This window comes from Salvelinus alpinus, chromosome 23, assembly GCF_045679555.1.
Source record: "Salvelinus alpinus chromosome 23, SLU_Salpinus.1, whole genome shotgun sequence".
Taxonomy (NCBI): domain Eukaryota; kingdom Metazoa; phylum Chordata; class Actinopteri; order Salmoniformes; family Salmonidae; genus Salvelinus; species Salvelinus alpinus.
In genome coordinates, this window is record NC_092108.1 from 32,921,713 (window position 1) to 32,945,861 (window position 24,149).

Below are 24,149 nucleotides of genomic sequence, written 5' to 3' on the forward strand. Positions count from 1 at the left end.
TAGGCCCATCTGCCGGCTAGCCGAAGAGGTCTACCAGCGAATTCTTGGGCTACAATACCTCTTTTGCCAATTGGACTGGACCTTTTTTTGCCGACACAGAGCCCTGCCAATCCATCACAACTGGTCTAAATCAGCTACAAGCTAATTTAGCCATTTTTTTGCCGCTGCTAGTAGCTTTTACCTTCTGCACAGACACCAGCCCTGTTATTAGCCTGGATATTACTCACCAATGTACCAGCATCGGACTGTCTCTCGACAACAACGCCGGATTCCTGCCGTAATCCCTGAGCCACTACTTCTGATCCTCACAGCTAGCTTGCAGCTAGCGCAGCTAGCGCCACTGCCACGAAGCTAGCACCAGTTAGCAAACACAATTCTACAATTCACAACCTCTCTTTCGCCATCCGGCTTGGATTCTCTGTCGACACGACCACGTCTGAGCAGACCCCCTCCGTCTGAGCAGACCACCCCCCGGGCTACTAACTTTAAACGCCGCGTGCTAGCTTAGTGGAGGCCTCCCTGCTCCATCTACGGCTGCCCCCTGGACACTATGATCACTTGGCTACATAGCTGATGCATGCTTGACTGTCCATTAATTCACGGTACTCCATTCTGTTTATTTGTGTTTTATCTGTCGGCTCTGTGCTTTAACTCAGGATCTGTGTGTAGTTAATCCGACCCTCTCTGCCTAGTCGTCGCCATTTTTACCTGTTGTTGCTGTGTTAGACTAGCACCCTGTTATTGCTGCTGTTATCTTACCTGTTGTTTTAGCTAGCTCTCCCAATCAAGACCTGCAATCACTTTATGCCTTATTGTATGTCTCTCTCAAATATCAATATGCCTTGCATACTGTTGTTCAGGCTAGTTATCATTATCATTGTTTTGGTTTGCAATGGACCCTGTAGTTCCACTCTCCGTACCTCTGATACCTCCTTTGTCCCACCCCCCACACATGCGGTGACCTCACCCATTGAGACCAGCATGTCCAGAGATACAACCTCTCTTATCATCACCCAGTGCCTGGGCTTGCCTCCGCTGTACCCGCGCCCCACCATACCCCTGTCTGCACATTATGCCCAGAATCTATTCTACCACGCCCATAAATCTGCTCCTTTTATTCTTTGTCCCCAACGCTCTAGGCGACCAGTTTTGATAGCCTTTAGCCGCACCCTCATCCTACTACTCCTCTGTTCCTCGGGTGATGTGGAGGTAAACCCAGGCCCTGCATGTCCCCAGTCACCCTCATTTGTTGACTTCTGTGATCGAAAAAGCCTTGGCCTCATGCATGTCAACATCAGAAGCCTCCTCCCTAAGTTTGCCTTACTCACCGCTTTAGCACACTCTGCCAACCCTGATGTCCTTGCCGTGTCCGAATCCTGGCTTAGGAAGGCCACCAAAAATTCTGGGATTTCCATACCCAACTATAACACTTTCCGTCAAGATAGAACTGCCAAAGGGGGAGGAGTTGCAATCTACTGCAGAGATAGCCTGCAAAGTTCTGTCATACTTTCCAGGTCTATGCCCAAACAGTTCGAACTTCTAATTTTAAAAATTAATCTCTCCAGAAATAAGTCTCTCACTGTTGCCGCCTGCTACCGACCCCCCTCAGCTCCCAGCTGTGCCCTGGACACCATCTGTGAATTGATCGCTCCCCATCTAGCTTCAGAGTTTGTTCTGTTAGGTGACCTAAACTGGGATATGCTTAACACCCCGGCAGTCCTACAATCCAAGCTTGATGCCCTCAATCTCACACAAATCATCAAGGAACCCACCAGGTACAACCCTAAATCCGTAAACATGGGCACCCTAATAGACATTATCCTGACCAACCTGCCCTCCAAATACACCTCTGCTGTCTTCAATCAAGATCTCAGCGATCACTGCCTCATTGCCTGTATCCGCCACGGGTCCGCGGTCAAACGACCACCCCTCATCACTGTCAAACGCTCCCTAAAACACTTCTGCGAGCAGGCCTTTCTAATCGACCTGGCCCGGGTACCCTGGAAGGATATTGACCTCATCCCGTCAGTTGAGGATGCCTGGTCATTCTTTAAAAGTTACTTCCTCACCATATTAGACAAGCATGCTCCGTTCAAAAAATGCAGAACCAAGAACAGATATAGCCCTTGGTTCACTCCAGACCTGACTGCCCTCGACCAGCACAAAAACATCCTGTGGCGAACTGCAATAGCATCGAAGAGCCCCCGCGATATGCAACTGTTCAGGGAAGTCAGGAACCAATACACGCAGTCAGTCAGGAAAGCAAAGGCCAGCTTTTTCAAGCAGAAATTTGCATCCTGTAGCTCTAACTCCAAAAAGTTCTGGGATACTGTAAAGTCCATGGAGAACAAGAGCACCTCCTCCCAGCTGCCCACTGCACTGAGGCTAGGTAACACGGTCACCACCGATAAATCCGTGATAATCGAAGACTTCAACAAGCATTTCTCAATGGCTGGCCATGCCTTCCTCCTGGCAACTCCAACCTTGGCCAACAGCCCCGCCCCCCCCGCTGCTACTCGCCCAAGCCTCCCCAGCTTCTCCTTTACCCAAATCCAGATAGCAGATGTTCTGAAAGAGCTGGAAAACCTGGACCCATACAAATCAGCTGGGCTTAACAATCTGGACCCCCTATTTCTGAAACTGTCCGCCGCCATTGTCGCACCCCCTATTACCAGCCTGTTCAACCTCTCCTTCGTATCATCTGAGATCCCCAAGGATTGGAAAGCTGCCGCGGTCATCCCCCTCTTCAAAGGGGGAGACACCCTGGACCCAAACTGTTACAGACCTATATCCATCCTGCCCTGCCTATCTAAGGTCTTCGAAAGCCAAGTCAACAAACAGATCACTGACCATCTCGAATCCCACCGTACCTTCTCCGCTGTGCAATCCGGTTTCCGAGCCGGTCACGGGTGCACCTCAGCCACGCTCAAGGTACTAAACGATATCATAACCGCCATCGATAAAAGACATTACTGTGCAGCCGTCTTCATCGACCTGGCCAAGGCTTTCTACTCTGTCAATCACCATATTCTTATCGGCAGACTCAGTAGCCTCGGTTTTTCTAATGACTGCCTTGCCTGGTTCACCAACTACTTTGCAGACAGAGTTCAGTGTGTCAAATCGGAGGGCATGTTGTCCGGTCCTCTGGCAGTCTCTATGGGGGTACCACAGGGTTCAATTCTCGGGCCGACTCTTTTCTCTGTATACATCAATGATGTTGCTCTTGCTGCGGGCGATTCCCTGATCCACCTCTACGCAGACGACACCATTCTATATACTTCCGGCCCTTCCTTGGACACTGTGCTATCTAACCTCCAAACGAGCTTCAATGCCATACAACACTCCTTCCGTGGCCTCCAACTGCTCTTAAACGCTAGTAAAACCAAATGCATGCTTTTCAACCGTTCGCTGCCTGCACCCGCACGCCCGACTAGCATCACCACCCTGGACGGTTCCGACCTAGAATATGTGGACATCTATAAGTACCTAGGTGTCTGGCTAGACTGCAAACTCTCCTTCCAGACTCATATCAAACATCTCCAATCCAAAATCAAATCAAGAATCGGCTTTCTATTCCGCAACAAAGCCTCCTTCACTCACGCCGCCAAACTTACCCTAGTAAAACTGACTATCCTACCGATCCTCGACTTCGGCGATGTCATCTACAAAATAGCTTCCAATACTCTACTCAGCAAACTGGATGCAGTTTATCACAGTGCCATTCGTTTTGTTACTAAAGCACCTTATACGACCCACCACTGCGACATGTATGCCCTAGTCGGCTGGCCCTCGCTACATGTTCGTCGTCAGACCCACTGGCTCCAGGTCATCTACAAGGCTATGCTAGGTAAAGTGCCGCCTTATCTCAGTTCACTGGTCACGATGGCTACACCCACCCGCAGCACGCGCTCCAGCAGGTGTATCTCACTGATCATCCCTAAAGCCAAAACCTCATTTGGACGCCTTTCCTTCCAGTTCTCTGCTGCCTGCGACTGGAACGAATTGCAAAAATCTCTGAAGTTGGAGACTTTTATCTCCCTCAACAACTTTAAAAATCTGCTATCCGAGCAGCTAACCGATCGCTGCAGCTGTACATAGTCCATCTGTAAACTACCCACCCAATTTACCTACCTCACCCCCCATACTGCTTTTATTTATTTACTTTTCTGCTCTTTTGCACACCAGTATCTCTTCTTGCACATGATCATCTGATGATTTATCACTCCAGTGTTAATCTGCTAAATTGTAATTATTCGATTTATTGCCTACCTCATGCCTTTTGCACACATTGTATATAGATTCTCTTTTTTTTCTACCATGTTATTGACTTGTTTATTGTTTACTCCATGTGTAACTCTGTGTTGTCTGTTCACACTGCTATGCTTTATCTTGGCCAGGTCGCAGTTGCAAATGAGAACTCGTTCTCAACTAGCCTACCTGGTTAAATAAAGGTGAAATAAAAAAATAAAAAACATGGTGAAAAGAGTGAACACAAGTATAGTTATGACAGAATGATTCCCCTGGTTTCTCACTGTCAGCTATAAAAGGCAAATAATTTCCTTTACCTCAGTTAAATAACATCTCCACTTGACTTAAAAAACAGCACACAACACAAAGTACTTTACACACTGTAACGCTCGTCTAAGTCGTCCTCCTCATCTGACGAGGAGAGGCGAGAAGGATCGGACCAATATGCAGCGTTGGTTGAATACATAATGAATTTATTAAATAAAGACGAACACGAAGAACACTTGAATAAACTACAAAATAACAAACGATGTGAACAGACCTGAACTTGAGAACAAAACGCACAAACAGGAACGAACACATACACGAACGAAAACAAAACAGTCCCGTGTGGCACAAACACTGACACAGGAACAATCACCCACAAACAAACAGTGTGAACAGCCTACCTTAATATGGTTCTCAATCAGAGGAAACGTAAAACACCTGCCCCTGATTGAGAACCATATCAGGCTAATTGACAAGAACCCAACATAGAAACACATAACATAGAATGCCCACCCAGCTCACGTCCTGACCATACTAAACAAAGACAAAATAAAGGAAAAACAGGTCAGGAACGTGACACACACGCACCCATGTGAACACACACACACTGTTTTGCAAGGGTCCTGTATACCCTGTTGTCACAGTGGGACCTCAGAGCACAGCAGTACACAGAATCAGCAGGTTGCAACCTCTGAATCGTCAACGGGACTGATTGTGTTTTGGTATAAAGACTTGTGTTGAACCCTGCAGCATTGTCTCCAGATCCAAAAGAATAACGTCTCAGCATATGTTTAGGGAAGTCATTTGCTTCTTGTTTGAACCAATATAGATATGCATTATTAGCACTGGTGTTATATTGACAACTCAGTGTTACCAGTCGTCCTTCTGCAGCAATCACACTTCCTTGTTGATGTTGAACATGGTCTCCTGTACACTCTGGAAAACAAAAAAAGATAAAGTGAGTGATAACGAAAGATACATTTTTTTAAACTAGATAGATGACGATTATATAAACAAATGAGAGAAAAGGTTCCATCATACCGAAGCAGAATACCACAAGAACCAGCCAGATGATCAGACAGAGTACCATGGTTACAGAACACACTGAGAGTGACTGTGAGTTACAGTAAAAGGTAGAGATCCTCTCTCCCACTCTTCCATGACCATCTCAGCCTGTAAATCACCATCAACTGACAGACATGAAGGAGGAGTCTGTTCAGAGACAGGAAAGATTGTAAAGAAATGTATGGGTCAATATTACCTCGTCAATATTAGATATAAGCACTCTTTGCAGTACATTAGCCAGGGTGAAAAGCTTACGTCTAGCTCACATAAAATGAAAGTAGCTTAAAGCAATTGTCAATTACATAAATGTTCCATGAAGTATGATAAACGTAATTTGTTTTAGGTGAAAACATACTCATATTGTACTATAATTCATGTCTACTACTGTACTTAAAGTAAACTGAAATACATATTGCGCTTTGGTCCCAATTTTTCAGTGGTACTGAATGTTTCTATGGGCACATGAGAAACCTATAGTTTTTGTAAGGTGGCTGAATATCTTGTTGTCACTGTGGGCCTCAGAGCACAGTAGTAAACAACAGAGTCAGACAGCTGCAACCTCTGGATCGTCAAGGGGAATGATTTTGCTGTGAAATTCAGTCTGGCATCAAATCTCTCCTTGAACTCAGTAGCAGTTTCCCCAGGTGAAAACGTATCCCTTCTCAGCATAAACATGGGGTTGGAATTTGTTTGTTGTTTGTACCAGAAGAAATATGGTGATTGAGAAGTTGTATTAAATAGACAAGTGAGTGTTGTTGGTTGTCCTTCTACAACCATTACATCTTCTGTTGACTGTGTTACTTGCTCTCCTGCTCTGCACCCTGAAAAGAAAGATAAATATATATTCACAACATATAATAATAATGTATATAAATGAAATGAATAAATGCACAGAAAGAGACAGATGAACAGAGTGATGTTATACCAAAGCAGCATGCAGCCAGAACATGCAGGATCAGCCAATTTCTCATGACTAGTCAGTCAGTTTGAAGTGGAAAAGGTAAGGAGCAGAACAATGTTGATCTATCTATCACAGAGCTTTGACACCCTCTGTCCTACTGTTGATGCTTCATGTTGTTCTGTATTACATGCAGTAGTAGACCATGGTGTCTGTCTGTCTGTATGGCATCCTCTGATTCAGGGGTGTGTGTACTTTGTTAGGCTGCCCCCTTCAGGTTGACTTTCATACTACACCACCAAGCTGTGTGAATTGTGAGGAGTAACAACAAACAATAATATTGTTGCACTTGTTCATATTCCCAAGTGATTATCCAGCCAATATAAAAATAAACTGCCTATGGTAAGAGAAATTGAAGACTACTGATTGAAAGATGAAGAATTCATATTTCTCACAGTGCATTAAATATGAAGACAGAGAAACACTAGACCACCGGGTGATTGAACACAGCACAGGTGTGACCACAGTTCTCTGATCTCAACTTCTGCCATTATGATATCAAATTGTGGTTTGATGCTTAATTACGATCCGCACAGCAACAAAGCATTTTTGGTTTGCAGGTTTTTGTACAGGGTCTTATACACTTTGTATCACTGTGTATATCCGAGAGCACAGTAGTAGAGAGCTGTGTCTGCCAGGGTTAGGCTTGTTACAACCAGTTCAGTTGATGTCGGGGACGTTGTGGATTTATACCTCTCATCAGGGATGTGTTCATCGCTCCGTGATCTGGCACCTTTATACAGTAGAAACTGAGGAGCCTGGTTAGGATAATGCCGGTACCAGTAAAGGTAAATATAATCGCTGCTAGTTTCATATGTACAGCTCAGAGACACTGATGATGTCTCAATGGGGGTGTACTCCTCTTTGTTAGGAGTCACACTGTCTCCAGGTACCATTCCTGCAGAGGAAAAATACATAATACATCTGATTGAAAACATATTTAAATTACTTAACTTCATCAAAATATGTTTTACTACCAATACCATAATTGAATAATCCAATTATAAGGATGCAAGGAGTTCAAATGTTTAGGTATTGTTAACCTGTAGTGCTAATCAGAATGATCAATACACTGATTGATTTCTCCATCTTCAGACTGATGTTTGGATGCATTCACTCTCCTCTGAAATGCTCTTCTGTGTGTCACTGTGTGAGGTGTACAGCCCTGCTAACATCACACCCACCACAGAAGGCTTGCATTTTTTCTACACTAGTGCCAAGGATACAGTCGTATTTGTAGGGGTGGCTGTACATCCTGTTGTCACAGTGGGCCTCAGAGCACAGTAGTACACAGCAGAGTCAGACACCTGCAACCTCTGGATCGTCAAGGGGGCAGAGCTAGATGTGAAATTCAGCCTGGAATCAAACCTCTTCTTGAACTCATCACTATTGCTCCCTTCTGAATAACGATCTCTTCTCAGGACATACTGAGGAGAGTCTCTAGTTAACTGGATGTACCAGAATATATCAGGAGATGTACTACTGGTAATAGTGTAGTTACAGCTGAGTGTTACTAGTCTTCCTTCAAGGGCAGTAACATGTCCACTCTGCTGGTCAACATCCTCTTCACCTTTGCAATCAGAAAAATTTATATTTTTTGGTTTTATAATACATAATAGGCTAAGGTTCAGAGAATGAGAATGTAGAAAGGAGAAGCACTATACCGTACCAAAATAGCATGCAGACAGGATAAGTAAAGTATTCCTAAACCAATATGCCATTATGATTCATGTGTAGAGGAAGAATAGACTGTTATAGACATTATGTTCCATCCACTGTAGCTGAGAAATCTCATAATTGTGGGGCTCTGCAGTAGGGGGGAGCTTATTGTATATTCCATTATTACATGTTTTACTTCAAGAGGGATTCCTTGTTAACTTTGATATGATAGTATATTTGGAAGCATGAAATGTTCATTTTACAGAATGTTATTTTCTTCTCTGAGTCATTTGAAAATTCTAATTAAGCTGTACTTATGGGCCTTGGAGGAATATATGTTATGTTCAGGCCAAATTGAGCTCATCTGACAAATACCCCAAAATCATATGTACACTGAGTGTTTGCAACAAAATAAGAAAGAAACACACAGAAAACAGTAGCCTACGACCAGTCCAATATAAACCTGGGTTATGCTGCCCAATGCCACAAAGAGTTCACTTTACTATAAAACTATTGATTGACACAGGATACAGTCATGATCATCATCCCTGTCATCACAGTGAACATTAACATTAATGATGGTCAATGGCATCACCATGTATCCTATTACACATGGGTTGTTGTCTCTCCATTTGGTGAATAAAATAAACCTCTCACTCCTTCCTGGAGTTAATCAAGTAGAAAACTGTCTGCAGCATAATCCTGCTTCTCCTAATGTGTTTCATTATTTGTGCCAACTGAAGCTAGCGTTAGGGTTCATTCTAGGATCATGGTCAATTCAGTAATTTGACAAGAAGCCAGTGTTAGAATTGGGCTAGAGCCGACCTTAACGTTGACCAACCCTTGGCACTGTTTTTATATTTTATAGTTATTAAATGCACTCTTACAGTTAATTACATTTCTAGTGTTGATTTTATTGAGGTTTCTGTGTGTTGTATGTGTCTGATGCACTGCTTCAGCCTTTAAAGTAAATGCCTCAAGGAAACATATTCAATTGTTTATTAGCCCTATATTATATATTGTTCTGCGTAATATTGTCATAAATACAGTTGATTCTGGCTGCAAGCACTTTGGAAAACCACAGTCTGTTCATATAAAATAAATGCAAATTGTTAATAAAAGTAGCACAAACAGAATATGCAATTGTGACAAGAAAGGGTGAAAACATTATGAATGTGTTTGGTGGGAGACATTTTTCTACATCACAGACACTTTTAGTGTTGACATGCTGCATGCATTTTAATAAAAGAACAATGTACGCATACCACGTCTACAGAGACGGTTCCCAGTCCGGGGCCTCCGGCGATGATCTGCAGTCCAGAGCCTCCGGCGATGATCTGCAATCCAGAGCCTCCGGCGATGATCCACGTCCGGTTCTACAAAGGCAGAGGGATCAGCGTAAAGAGGGGGGGCGGCGTCCAGAACCAGAGCCGCCACCGAGGGTAGATGCCCACCCAGACCCTCCCCTATAGGTTCAGGTTTGCGGCCGGGAGTCCGCACCTTTGGGGTGGGGGGGGGGTACTGTCACACCCTGACCTGAGATATCTCTGTTGTCTTTATATTTTGGTTAGGTCAGGGTGTGACGAGGGTGGGTACGCTAGTTTTTGTATTGTCTAGGGGTTTTGTATTGTCTAGGGTTTTTGTATGCCTAGGGTTTTGTAGGTCTAGGTGATTTGTATGTTTATGGTGGCCTGATCTGGTTCCCAAACAGAGGCAGCTGTTTATCATTGTCTCTGATTGGGGATCATATTTAGGTAGCCATTTCCCTTTGGTGTTTGTGGGATCTTATTCTATGTTTAGTTGCCTGTCTGCACTATTCATATAGCTTCACGTTTCGTTCGTTTTGTTGTTTCGTTAGTTTGTTCAGTGTTCTTTCTTTAATAAAAGAAGAATGTACACATACCACGCTGCACCTTGGTCCGATCTTTATGACGAACGTGACAATTGTTTAGTGTTGTGTTGTGTAGTAGCTTTGCTGGCATGGTTCTAGAAAAAAATTGGGGAGTTTGCCCTACCTAGATTTACATGCTAAAATAGCTACTCTCTGTACAGTTTGAACAGGATCATTTGTATCTCCTCTCTATGACATAAAACCTGTTCAATGATGGCTCTTAAATAAGTGTGGTGGAGGTGAAGGTTTGTGCTCAATAAATCACTATACAGATGGAATCAATGGTATTTATATGAGAGAATGTTTAGAATGTTTAGTCATATGAAAATATTCTCATATTCATTACATATTTATTTAATTTCTGAATGTAAAGTCTGGTCACTGGCAGTTGAACGTGCAAATTACTTTCCTATTAAAAGAAGGGAATATAATGGATGGAAGTTAAGAGCTATTCAGACTCAGGTTCTAGGGTTCTCAGATTCATGTTGTCTGTGTTTGTATCGTGAGGATCAGTTTTTGTATTGTGCTTCTGAGATTTCCTGTCACTGTGGGCCTCAGAGCACAGTAGTACATAGCAGAGTCTGTCACTTCAGCAGAGGAGATCTCCAATCAACACGGGTCTTCTCTTTGTTCAGTTTACCAGAGAAGCGAGAGTCAAGAGAATCAGCTCTCTGTCCAGAGCAGAAGGTATTGGGGAGCTGATCCTGGAGACTGTTTATACCATAGTAGACTTGCAAGAAGTTGCAGGAAAGAAGAACATTACTACCCACTTCTGCATACACTTCAGGTTGGTTTGTTTCTATAGTTTGCTCATAACTGCCTCCTGCAAATGGGAAGAGATGAACACTGAGTAATTTATTTTTAAATAAACATGTTTTGTTGTAGTTTTCTAAGCAGAAAACATGACACTACTTTGAAAGCCATAACTTACCTATTACTGAGAACATAATAATTGACAAGATGAACAACTTGGCTGGGGTTGGAAGTCAAACTAACTAATATCACAACATAACCTGACTTCCTCTGCAAGGTTTTCGGTTGATCATTTCTGCTTAGTTTACCTACAAGCTCCACCCCAAAGTACAGTTGCTATAAAGATTCTCAATCTCTCCTCTCCTCTCATTTGTCCTCTCTTTTGTGATACTGCATCTCTCTTTGCATGTTGTATAAATCACATATGAAAGGTTTGTATACAGTGTTTCTGGGTTTCCTGTCACTCTGGGCTGCAGGGCGCAGTAGTACAGAGAGGAGTCTGTCACTTCAGCATAGGAGATCTCCAGATCCACACGGGTTCTCTCTTTATTCAAATGAACAGACAGTCGAGGGTCATCAGGTTTAGCTCTTATTACAGAGGGCTTTGAGGTGACTGTAGTGTAGAGGAGGAATTGGGGCGCTGATCTGGGATATTGACGATACCATAGAAGATAGTCTACTGAGTCAGAGTAGTTGCAAGACAGTGTAAAACTGCTTCCCTCCATGCCATGTTCTGTCTCTGATGTTGGTTTTATGTCATTTTCATAACTGCCACCTGTAATAAAGTTAAGTTTAGATAAACATTTTCAGCTATTACATACTCTGTGTCATATTCAATACAAGTGAAAAGAAAATCAGTCATTTACATTTCTTCTAGGAAGTGCTATTTACAATTGACACTTGACAGTTACCTTGAATAAACTAAGTATGTAATGTCAGACAAAGGAGAAACACTGGGTAGAGTAACATGGTGATGGGTGTAACAGTGTGTTATCAGGAGGCAGAACTGAAGACTTCCCACTGTTCCAGTCAGTTAGAGGAGAATCATCTCTCCATCTCTCATCTTAGTTCCTCTTATTCAGTAAATGGACCCACATTGCAGCAACATTATAATCTGTGATGAACAAATATGACTTAATTGATGGATAACCATGAACATGATCTCTGATTATTTGTAGTCAGATTCTTGCCTATTTCATGGTGTTACTTGTAGGACTTTATTGAAGTCAGGTTTTTGTAGTGTTTCTGGGTTTCCTGTCACTGTAGGCCTCAGAGCACAGTAGCACAGAGCAGAGTCAGTCACTTCAGCAGAGGAGATCTCCAGATACACACAGGTTCTCTCCTTGTTCAGTGTAACAGACAGTAGAATGTCTTGAGAATCGTCTCTCACTTCATATGGATTACTGGTAGCTGTGACCAGGTAAAGGAATTGGAGACCTGTTCCAGAATAATGTGTGTACCACAGCAGACTATCTGCTTTTACTGTATAGTTACAGGAGATCTTAACTCTGTTACCCTCTAAATAATACTCCTCAGGACTGGTTGGAGTAATATCATCCTCTAAAGTATCACCTACAAAAGATGAAATCAGTAGAATATAACAGAGTAGCATCATGGTCTATGTTACAGATCAGACATTAATGTGTTATTTAGAAACAGCAAAGCCAAAACTCTGCTATGACTCTGAAATGATAAGTAGGCGTATACAATGTTACTCCTCCTCTTTACATAGGTTCTTAAACACCCCCACCAGGTTTCCTGTCAAAAAGAAAAACCTTGAGGTGCACCATCTCCTGTAGGTCATGTCATGTACATATAGAATGTGTCAGGTTAGGTTTTTGTACAGCGTTTGTAGGTTTCCTTTCACTGTGGGCGTCAGTGCACAGTAGTACATAGCAGAGTCTTTCTCTTTAGCAGAGAAGATCTCCAGATCCACATGGTTCTTCTCATCATTCAGTTTGACTGACAGTCGAGGATCCAGACCTGGAGCCCGTGATGGAGACCCAACACCATGCAGGATAAGCAGGATATACTGAGGAGCTGATCCAGGGTCCTGGCGATACCATTGAAGAGAGACTGCAGATGAGTAGGTGCATGAAAGTGTAATATTGCTACCCGCTGGTGCAGACACCTCCTCTCTGATTGGCTCAATGGTCTGACCATTACTATCACCTGCAAGAGATGCAAAATATATTATTCTTCTATTATTACTCTGTTATAGATCTTTTTTCAACACATCAACACTTCAAATTCAACATAACACCAATAATAGTAGATTACTTACATGTGACTACTAAAAGCAAAATAATTGTGGGGATTGACATTGTGGCTGAAACTGGAAGTTAAAATGATAACACACAGCACAGCAAGATTTGTGTACACTAAAAACAACATCCTCCTCCATCTAGTTTTGGATATACAATCTCTTCTCAAACCTTTGAAGCCCCACCCCAAAATACAGAGAGTTGTCAGATGAGCAGAAGTAACAGCAGACTTCTTGTTGCTGCTTGATGCCACTGTCACATCCTCAAAATGCAGGGCTGCACTGAAATATGATTACCTTAGTCTCCCTCTATTGGATATTCGATAAAACTGTGTTATTTATCTCCATTTATTTTCTTGATTTTAGGTCAACAGAGTTAGCAGAAGGACCTGACCTGTCTACTGTGATGTCATAGGGGAAACATTGCTTGAAGGGCATATCTGTAAGATAATTCATCTATTCATCTTAAGGCAATTCATTAATATACAGGCATTTTTGTTTTCATCTTTATAGCTATAATTTACAGTATAAATCTGCAACATATTTGGATCACCGAATGAGTTTCTGTCACTTTTTCATTTGTTCATTTGTTTCAACAAATAATTCACTGTTCATTTCCAGCCTACATAATTTTTTTTGTCTATTTAAGGTAGCCTAATAATTGACATGTTTCTCTTAGGGGATGTTGGTGTTTTCAGTTCACATTTTTGTACAGTGTGTCTGGGTTTCATTTCATTGTGGGCTCGAGGGCACAGTAGTAAAGAGCAGAATCTGCCACTTCAGCAGAGGAGATCTCCAGATCTACACAGGTTCTCTCATTGTTCAGTTTAACAGACAGTCGAGGGTCTTCAGGTTTAGCTTTCACTACAGAGGGGTTTGAGGACACTCCAGTGAGGAAGAGGAAGATTGGAGATGATCCAGGGTACTGTTGATACCACTGGAGAGTACTAGCAGAGGAGTAATTACAGGACAGATTTATGACATCACCCTCCAACCTAACATCTTATCTGTTGTTGGAGTAATGTCATTCCCATAACTGCCACCTGTAAAACATTCATGAAAACAGGAATTGTTATCAGGAAATTATTATAAAATTCAAATCATTATTCAGTCAAGTGCATTAAAAATGGACAGAAGATCCTTCACAGGAATATGACTCCAGTCATCAGTAACTACTGTTAGATTCTGGGTGAAACTTGGAACATTGGTATATTCATAAGGATAGTGTCCAACCGTGAACGAGACTAGTTTTAACATCAGAAGTTAATGGTTATCTGTAGGAGTCAGATGGCTTTGGAATGTGTAGGGGAGACGGGTGGAGATCTTAGAACCTAACAATGTCACTGAGGGAGAGAGGGTAATGTATAACGTTTACATTATGCCAGGATATGTTATTGTTAGCCATCAGGGTTCCTCTGGGAGGAGAAGAGACACAGTCTGGTATCAATAACCATGACAGCCTTGAGTTGGGGAGGAGTGAGCACTTTGGGGTAGAGGTCAGGTTAGATGAAGTGAGGAAGAACAGATATCACTAAGGTTCTGTCTAGCAACAGTGATGCATTGGCTGTTCAGTTGTGGAGAAGGAGACTCAGCCTTGGAGAAAGGGTTAAATATCAGTTCATGTATGAAATGTTGTTTGTCTGAATGCAGCTGTATCGACCCTTTGGGAAGAATTAAACTTGGTTAAGCTCCTCTAGTGTCCGTGAGCTATTTACTCAGAAAATTAGAACCTAACACTAAATTCACAGTGATTGGATATGATGAATAGCATCAAATTCACCCACTAGTGCATATATTCAAATGTATCCTCGTAACATGCTGGTAAGTGTTATTTAGCACAGTGAAAAGAGTGAATACACGTATAGTTATGACAGAATGACTCCCCTGGTTTCTCACTGTCAGCTATAAAAGGCATTTCCTTTCCTCTGCCTCAGTTATATAACACCTCCCATTGACTTAAAAAACGGCACGCAACACAAAGTACTGTACACACGCACGCACGTGCACACACAGTGTATATCCTGTTGTAACAATGGGCTTCAGAGCACAGCAGTACACAGCAGAGTCAGACAGCTGCAACCTCTGAATCGTCAATGGGACTGATTGTGTATTGGCATTTAGACTTGCATTGAATCTCTCCTTGAACCTTGCAGTATTGTCTTCAGATCCAAAAGATTGACAGCTCAGCATATGTTTAGAGAAGTTATTTGCTTCTTGTTTGTGCCAAAATAGATATCAAATCAAATGTATTTACTTATATCAAATCAAATTTCTTTATATAGCCCTTCTTACGTCAGCTGATATATCAAAGTGCTGTACAGAAACCCAGCCTAAAACCCCAAAAAGCAAGCAATGCAGGTGTAGAAGCATGGTGGCTAGGTAAAACTCCCTAGAAAGGCCATAACCTAGGAAGAAACCTAGAGAGGAACCAGGCTATGGGGAGTGGCCAGTCCTCTTCTGGCTGTGCCGGGTGGAGATTATAACAGAACATGGCCAAGATGTTCAAATGTTCATAAATGACCAGCATGGTCGAATAATAGTAATCACAGTGAACAGGTCAGGGTTCCATAGCCGCAGGCAGAACAGTTGAAACTGGAGCAGCAGCACGGCCAGATGGACTGGGGACAACAAGGAGTCATCAGGCCAGGTAGTCCTGAGGCATGGTCCTAGGGCTCAGGTCCTCCGAGAGAGAGAAAGAAAGAAATAGAGAAAGAGAGAATTAGAGAAATCATACTTAAATTCACACAGGACTCCGGATAAGACAGGAGAAATACTCCAGATATAACAGACTGACCCTAGCACCCGACACATAAACTACTGCAGCATAAATACTGGAGGCTGAGACAGGAAGGGTCAGGAGACACTGTGTCCCCATTCGATGATACCCCCGGACAGAGCCAAACAGGCAGGATATAACCCCACCCACTTTGCCAAAGCACAGCCCCCACACCACTAGAGGGAAAACTTCAACCACCAACTTACCATCCTGAGACAAGGCTGAGTATAGCCCACAAAGATCTCCGCCACGGCACAACCCAGGGGGGGGCGCCAACCCAGACAAGAAGACCACATCAATGACTCAACCCTCTCAAGTGACGCACCCCTCCTAGGGGAAGAGAACCATGGAAGAGAACCAGTAAGCCAGTGACTCAGCCTCTGTAATAGGGTTAGAGGCAGAGAATCCCAGTGGAGAGAGGGGAACCGGCCAGGCAGAGACAGCAAGGGCGGTTCGTTGCTCCAATGCCTTTCCATTCACCTTCACACTCCTGGGCCAGACTACACTTTATCATAGGACCTACTGAAGAGATGAGTCTTCAATAAAGACTTAATTAAAGGTTGAGACTGAGTCTGCGTTTGCGTCTCTCACATGCGTAGGCAGACCATTCCATAAAAATGGAGCTCTATAGGAGAAAGCCCTGCCTCCAGCTGTTTGCTTAGAAATGGACAATTAGGAGGCCTGCGTCTTGTGACCATAGTGTACGTGTAGGTATGTACGGCAGGACCAAATCGGAAAGATAGGTAGGAGCAAGCCCATGTAATGCTTTGTAGGTTAGCAGTAAAACCTTGAAATCAGCCCTTGCCTTAACAGGAAGCCAGTGTAGGGAGGCTAGCACTGGAGTAATATGATCAAATATGTTGGTTCTAGTCAGGATTCTAGCAGCCGTATTTAGCACTAACTGAAGTTAATTTAGTGCTTTATCCGGGTAGCCGGAAAGTAGAGCATTGCAGTAGTCTAACCTAGAAGTAACAAAAGCATGGATTAATATTTCTGCATCATTTCTGGACAGAAAACTTCTGAATTTTGCAATGTTACGTAGATGGAAAAAAGCTGTCCTTGAAACAGTCTTGATATGTTTGTCAAAAGAGAGATCAGGGTCCAGAGTAAAGCCGAGGACAAGGACAGATGCAGAGCCTCGGTCTGAAGCCATTAAAAGGTCATTTAACACCTTCACAAGTGCAGTCTTAGTGCTATGATGTGGGGTCTAAAACCAGACTGAAGCATTTCGTATACATTGTTTGTCTTCAGGAAGGCAGTGAGTTGCTGGGCAACAGCTTTTTCAAACACTTTTGAGAGGAATGGGAGATTAAATATATAGGCCGATAGTTTAAAAAAAAATCTGGGTCAAGGTTTGGCTTTTTCAAGAGAGGCTTATTTGCTGCCACTTTTAGTGAGTTTGGTACACATCCGGTGGATAGAGAGCCGTTTATTATGTTCAACATAGGAGGGCCAAGCACAGGAAGCAGCTCTTTCAGAAGTTTAGTTGGAATAGGGTCCAGTAAGCTGCTTGAAGGTTAAGAGGCCATGATTATTTTCATCATTGTGTCAAGAGATATAGTACTAAAACACTTGAGTCTCTCCCTTGATCCTAACTCCTGGCAGAGTTGTGCAGACTCAGGACAACTGAGCTTTGGAGGACAACGCAGATTTAAAGAGGAGTCTGTAATTTGCTTTCTAATGATCATGATCTTTTCCTCAAAGAAGTTCATAAATGTATTACTGCTGAAGTGAAAGCCATCCTCTCTTGGGGAATGCTGCTTTTTAGTTAGCTTTGCGACAGTATCAAAAATACATTTTGGATTGTTCTTATTTTCCTCAATTAAGTTGGAAAAATAGGATGATCGAGCAGCAGTGAGGGCTCTTCGATACTGCACGGTACTGTCTTTCCAAGCTAGTCGGAAGACTTCCAGTTTGGTGTGGCTCCATTTCCATTCCAATTTTCTGGAAGCTTGCTTCAGAGCTCAGGTATTTTCTGTATACCAGGGAGCTAGTTTCTTATGACAAATGTTTTTAGTTTATAGGGGTGCAACTGCATCTAGGGTATTGCGCAAGGTTAAATTGAGTTCCTCAGTTAGGTGGTTAACTGATTTTTGTCCTCTGACGTCCTTGGGTAGGCATAGGGAGTCTAGAAGGGCATCAAGGAATTTTTGCATTGTCCTAGAATTTATAGCACGACTTTTGATGCTCCTTGGTTGGGGTCTGAGCAGATTATTTGTTGCGATTGCAAACGTAATAAAATGGTGGTCCGATAGTCCAGGATTATGAGGATAAACATTAAGATCCACAACATTTATTCCATGGGACAAAACTAGGTCCAGAGTATGACTGTGGCAGTGAGTAGGTCCAGAGACATTTTGGACAAAACCCACTGAGTCGATGATGGCTCCGAAAGCCTTTTAGAGTGGGTCTGTGGACTTTTCCATGTGAATATTGAAGTCACCAAAAATGTGAATATTATCTGCTATGACTACAAGGTCCGGTAGGAATTCAGGGAACTCAGTGAGGAACGCTGTAAACAGTATCTATAAAAAGTGATTGAGTAGGCTGCATAGATTTCATGACTAGAAGCTCAAAAGACGAAAACGTCGGTTTTTATTTTGTAAATTGAAATTTGCTATCGTAAATGTTAGCAACACCTCCACCTTTGCGGGATGCGTGGGGGATATGCATTATTATTAGCACTGGTGTTATATTGACTCAGTGTTACCAATCCTCCTTCTGTAGCAATCGCATCTCCTGGTTGCTGTTGAACATGGTCTCCTGTGCACTCTGGAAGATAGAAAAAGGTACATTGAGTGATAATAAAAGATACATGACAATTATACTAACCAATGAGAGAAAAGGTTCAATCATACCGAAGCAGAATACATGAAGAACCAGCCAGATGATCAGACATCATCTGGAACACAATGAGAGTGACTGTGAGTTACAGTAAGAGGTAGAGATCCTCTCTCTCTCTTCCATGTCCATCTCAGCCTGTATATCAACATCACCTGACAGACATGAAGGAGGAGCCTGTTCAGAGAGAGGTAAGGTTGTAAAGAAATGTTTGAGACAATTTGACTTTGTCAATGTTACATTAGCACTCTTTCCAGTACAATAGACAAAGTGTAAAGCCTACACGTCTAGCTTAACTGACATAGAAAGCAGCCTAAAGGAATTGACAATGACTTAAATGTTCCATGAAGTTAGTATGATTCATTTTTCTATGTTAAAAAACCTACAGATATTCTGTTATTATTCATTTATAAACACTAATGTAATCTATAGAGTATCTAATTCAGCTCTACTACTATACACAAAGTATATTGAAATACATTTTGTGCTTTGGTCCCAACCTTTCAGTGGTACTGTATGTTTGTATGGACACGTGAAAACTATAGTTTCTGTAAGGGGGCTGAATATCTTGTTGTCACAGTGGGCCTCAGAGCACAGTAGTACACAGCAGAGTCAGACAGCTGCACCCTCTGGATCGTCAAGGGGACTGATTTTGCTGTGACATTCAGACGGGCATCAAATCTCTCCTTGAACTCAGTAGTAGTTTCCCCAGTTGAAAAGGTATCTCTTCTCAGCATAAACATGGGCTTGCCATTTGCTAGTTGTTTGTACCAGAAGAGATATGGTGATTGAGAAGTTGTATCAAATAGACAAGTGAGTGTTGTTGGGTTTCCTTGTACGACAATTACATCTTCTGTTGGCTGTCTTATATTCTCTTCTGCTCTACACCCTGAAAAGAAAGATAAATATATTTTCACAGCATGTAATAATAATGTATATAAATTAAATGAACAAATGCACAGAAAGAGACAGATGAACAGAGTGATGTTATACCAAAGCAGCATGCAGCCAGAACATGCAGGATCAGCCAATTTCTCATGACTAGTCAGTCAGTTTGAAGTGGAAAAGGTAAGGAGCAGAACAATGTTGATCTATCTATCACAGAGCTTTGACATCCTCTGTCCTACTGTTGATGCTTCATGTTGTTCTGTATTACATGCAGTAGGAGACCATGGAGAGGTGTCTGTCTGTATGGCATCCTCTGATTCAGGGGTGCGTGAGCTTTGTTAGGTTGCCCCCTTCAGGTTGACTTTCATACTACACCACCAAGTGGTATAAATTGTGAGGAGTAACAACAAACAATAATATTGTTGCACTTTGTCATATTCCATATCACCACCTGTTGATTGCACACAGCACAGGTGTGACCACAACACAGGTGTGATAACATTCTCTGATCTCAACGTCTGCCATTATTATATCAAGTTGTGGTTTGATGTTTAATGATGATCCACACAGCAAAAAAGCATTTTGTTCTGCAGGTTTTTGTACAGTTTCTTATATGTATCACTGGGTATAACAATACTCGTTATAACAATCCCTGAGAGCAAAGTAGTAGAGAGATGAATATGTCAGGGTTCGGCTTGTTATGATCAGTTCAGTTGATGGTCGGGATGTTGCGGATGTTTATTTCTTATCAGAGATATGTTCACAACCGCTCTGTGATATGGCAGCTTTATACACAGCCTGGTCTCATAGACTAGACATAACGTAGTAAATGTTAGTCCGGGACAGTGAAAAAAGTATGATGTTATGTTTGGTATGGTTACAGAAGACAGATGATTACTTAATTAAGGCAAAAATGATGGTAGGGTGGTTGGTCGAGTGGATGGTTGGGCGTGTAACACGAATGCCTAACAACCCAAAAATTGTGAGTTCGAATCACATCAGGGACAACTTTAGCATTTGACCTAATTAACACATTTTTATCTACTTACTACTTTATAGGGACTTTGCAATGATTTAGCTAACCCTTCCCCTAACACTTACCTCAACCCTATAACCTAACTCCTAAACTTAACCCTAACCCCTAGCCCTAACCTAGCTAGCCACCTAAATAGAATTTGTAAAATATCATACGTTTTGTGAATTTACACCTTATAGAATGTTTTGCAAATTCATAACATATCCTATGGTTGTTAAATTTGTAACATATAATACAAATTGTAATTCATAACATATTATACAAAATAGTATCTCAGATTTACATTCAGAATAATACGAAATTCTCTGAGACCAGGTTGTTATACAGTAGAAACTGAGGCGCCTGGTTAGAATAATGCCGGTACCAGTAAAGGTAAATATATTTTTTCTGCTTATATCGAATGAGCAGCTCTGAGTCACAGGTATTCCCTCTGTACTGATGACTCATTATTTACAGGTGGAATGTGATCCCCAGCAAGCTGTCCTGTTAAGAGAATATAGAAACTAAATAATTTGACAGAAGTAAAAAAAAGTTACTACCGTCAACATTACAGGCTCACTTACAAAATGTTGTAAGGTTGACCTGGAGAAAATGTAGAGAACATCCAGATCAAATCAAGTAACATCATCATTCATCTACTATATGTTGGTCCAACTAACTAACTGAAATATATCACGTCATCATATGTACATTTTGAACAGGATCATTTGTATCTCCTCTCTATGACATAAAACCCATTCAATGATGGTTCTTAACTTCTCTGGGGTATGTGGGACGGTAGCGTCCCACCTCGTCAACAGCCAGTGAAACTGCAGTGCGCCAAATTCAAAACAACAGAAATCGCAACATTTTTAAATCCTCAAACATACAAGTATTTTACACCATTTTAAAGCTACACTTGTTGTAAATCCAGCCAAAGTGTCCGATTTCAAAAAGGTTTACGACGAAAGCACACCAAACGATTATGTTAGGTATGAGCCAAGTCACAGAAAAAGACAGCCATTTTTCCAGCCGAAGAGAGCAGTCACAAAAAGCAGAAATAGAGTTAAAATGAATCACTAACCTTTGATGATCTTCATCAGATGACACTCATAGGACTTCATGTTACACAATACATGTATGTTTTGTTCGGTAAAGTTCATATTTATATCCAAAAATCTGAGTTTAGGCGGGACGCTACTGTCTCACTTGGCAAAAAGCCTGAGAAAGTGCAGAGCGCCAAAATCAAATTAATTACTATGAAAAATACTATAAAATCAAACTTTCATTAAATCACACATGAAAGATACCAAATTAAAGCTACACGGGTTGTGAATCAAGCCAACATGTCAGAATTCAAATAGCCTTTTCGGCGAAAGCATACGATGCTATTATCTGAGGATAGCACCATTGTAAACAAAGAGAGATATGCATATTTCAACCCTGCAGGCGCGACACAAAACGCAGAAATAAAAATATAATTCATGCCTTACCTTTGACGAGCTTCTGTTGTTGGCACTCCAATATGTCCCATAAACATCACAAATGGTCCTTTGTTTCGATTAATTCCGTCGATATATATCCAAAATGTCCATTTATTTGGCGCGTTTGATCCAGAAAAACACAGGTTCCAACTTGCTCAAACGTGAGGACAAAATATCTCAAAGGTTACCTGTAAACTTTGCCCAAAAATTTCAAACTACTTTGTAATACAACTTTAGGTAATTTTTTACGTTAATAATCGATAAAATTAAAGACGGGATGATCTGTGTTCAATACAGGATTAAAACCAACTATAGCAAGTTTTCTGGTTACGCACTTCTATCTAAAAGGAAACTTAATGTGACTCTCGTTCAAGATGGCCATACTTCTTCATTACACAAAGGAATAACCTCAACCAATTTCTCTAGACTGTTGACATCCAGTGGAAGCGATAGGAACTGCAAGCATGTCCCTTAGAAATCTGGTTTCCCAATGAAACCTCATTGAAAAGAGAGTGACCTCAAAAAAAAAGAAATTCTGAATGGTTTGTCTTCTGGGTTTCTCCTGCTAAATAAGTTCTGTTATACTCACAGACATGATTCAAACAGTTTTAGAAACTTCAGAGTGTTTTCTATCCAAATCTATAATATGCATATCTTATCTTCTGGGGATGAGTAGCTGGCAGTTTAATTTGGGCATGCTTTTCATCCAAAATTACGAATGCTGCCCCCTACCCTAGAGGAGTTAATGAAGTGTGGTGGTGGTGAGGAAGGTTTGGTTTAATAAATCACTGTAAAGATGGAGTCAATGGTATTTATATGAGAGAATGTTTATAATGTTTAGTCATATGTAAATATTTATAATATTCTTGACATACTCATTTAATTTCCAAATATACAATCTGGTCACTGGTAGTTGAACATGCAAATAACTTTCATATTAAAATAAGGGAATATAATGGATGGAAGATAAGATCTATTCAGAGGTTCTAGGGATCTCAGATTCAGGTTTTCTGTGTTTATATTGTCAGGATCAGTTTTTGTTACGTTTTTTTTAGGTTTCCTGTCACTGTGGGCTTCAGAGCCCAGTAGTACAGAGAAGAGTCTGTCACTTCAGCAGAGGAGATCTCCAGATCCACACGGTTGTTCTCTTTTTCAAGTATGAGGGTCCATTTTGCACTATCAGTGTTGGTTATGATCCCACTATGAGGAACTGTGGAGAGGGTCCAGGGTGCTGGAGGTACCATAACAGACTGTTGGTTAATGAGCTGTTGTATCTACAGGAGAGTTGAACACTACTACCCTCCGTAACATCCACTATATCTCTGTCTGGAGTAATTATGTCTTCAACACTTGTACCTGTAAAAAAGAAAAACATGTTTTACTGAGTCAATGTAGACAGTGTTCAGTATATCCACTTTTGGTGTTTCAAAGTGTATTACCACTTGATATTTATAATACCATAATGTAATGATTACTAAACAGTGTACATTCTGTTAGTACACATTCAGTTAATGAGAGGGAATTCTTACCTACAAGTGCACATAAACAAGACTGATTAGAGCAGCATCATAGTCACTGGGTGTTAGACAGAGACTTCTCTGTAAAATGATCTTCTCTTGGATCATTCACTCTCTGGATGAATCAGTTCCAGTCATTACATGTTATGTGTAACACTAAGCTCCTCCTCTTGACACAATAGAATGGGTGCATGTTGACTCCACTTGATGGCACTACTGTCAAATGAAACTTGGAACTACAGAGTAGAAATACTCTCTCAGACGATGTTAGGTTTTTGTACAGTGTTTCTGTGCTTCCTGTCACTGTGGGCCTCAGAGCACAGTAGTACAGAGCAGAGTCTGTCACTTCAGCAGAGGAGATCTCCAGATCCACACGGGTCTTCTCTTTGTTCAGTTTACCAGAGAAGCGAGAGTCAAGAGAATCAGCTCTCTGTTCAATCCCAGTGTAGTGCGGGATGAGCAGAAGGTATTGGGGAGCTGATCCAGGAAACTGTTTATACCATAGTAGACTGTTTGCTGAGGAG

The 24,149-nt window shown here is 41.7% G+C and overlaps 1 long non-coding RNA gene across 1 annotated transcript; it reads left to right on the top strand.

Annotated features, from left to right (window-relative positions):
- Nucleotides 1-10,824: 10,824 nt before the first annotated feature.
- Nucleotides 10,825-14,787, top strand: LOC139550815 (uncharacterized). The gene is made up of 3 exons (XR_011670137.1): nt 10,825-10,875; nt 12,799-12,927; nt 13,471-14,787. It is a non-coding gene; the product is annotated as an uncharacterized lncRNA (long non-coding RNA).
- The last annotated feature ends 9,362 nt before the right edge of the window (nt 14,788-24,149 follow it).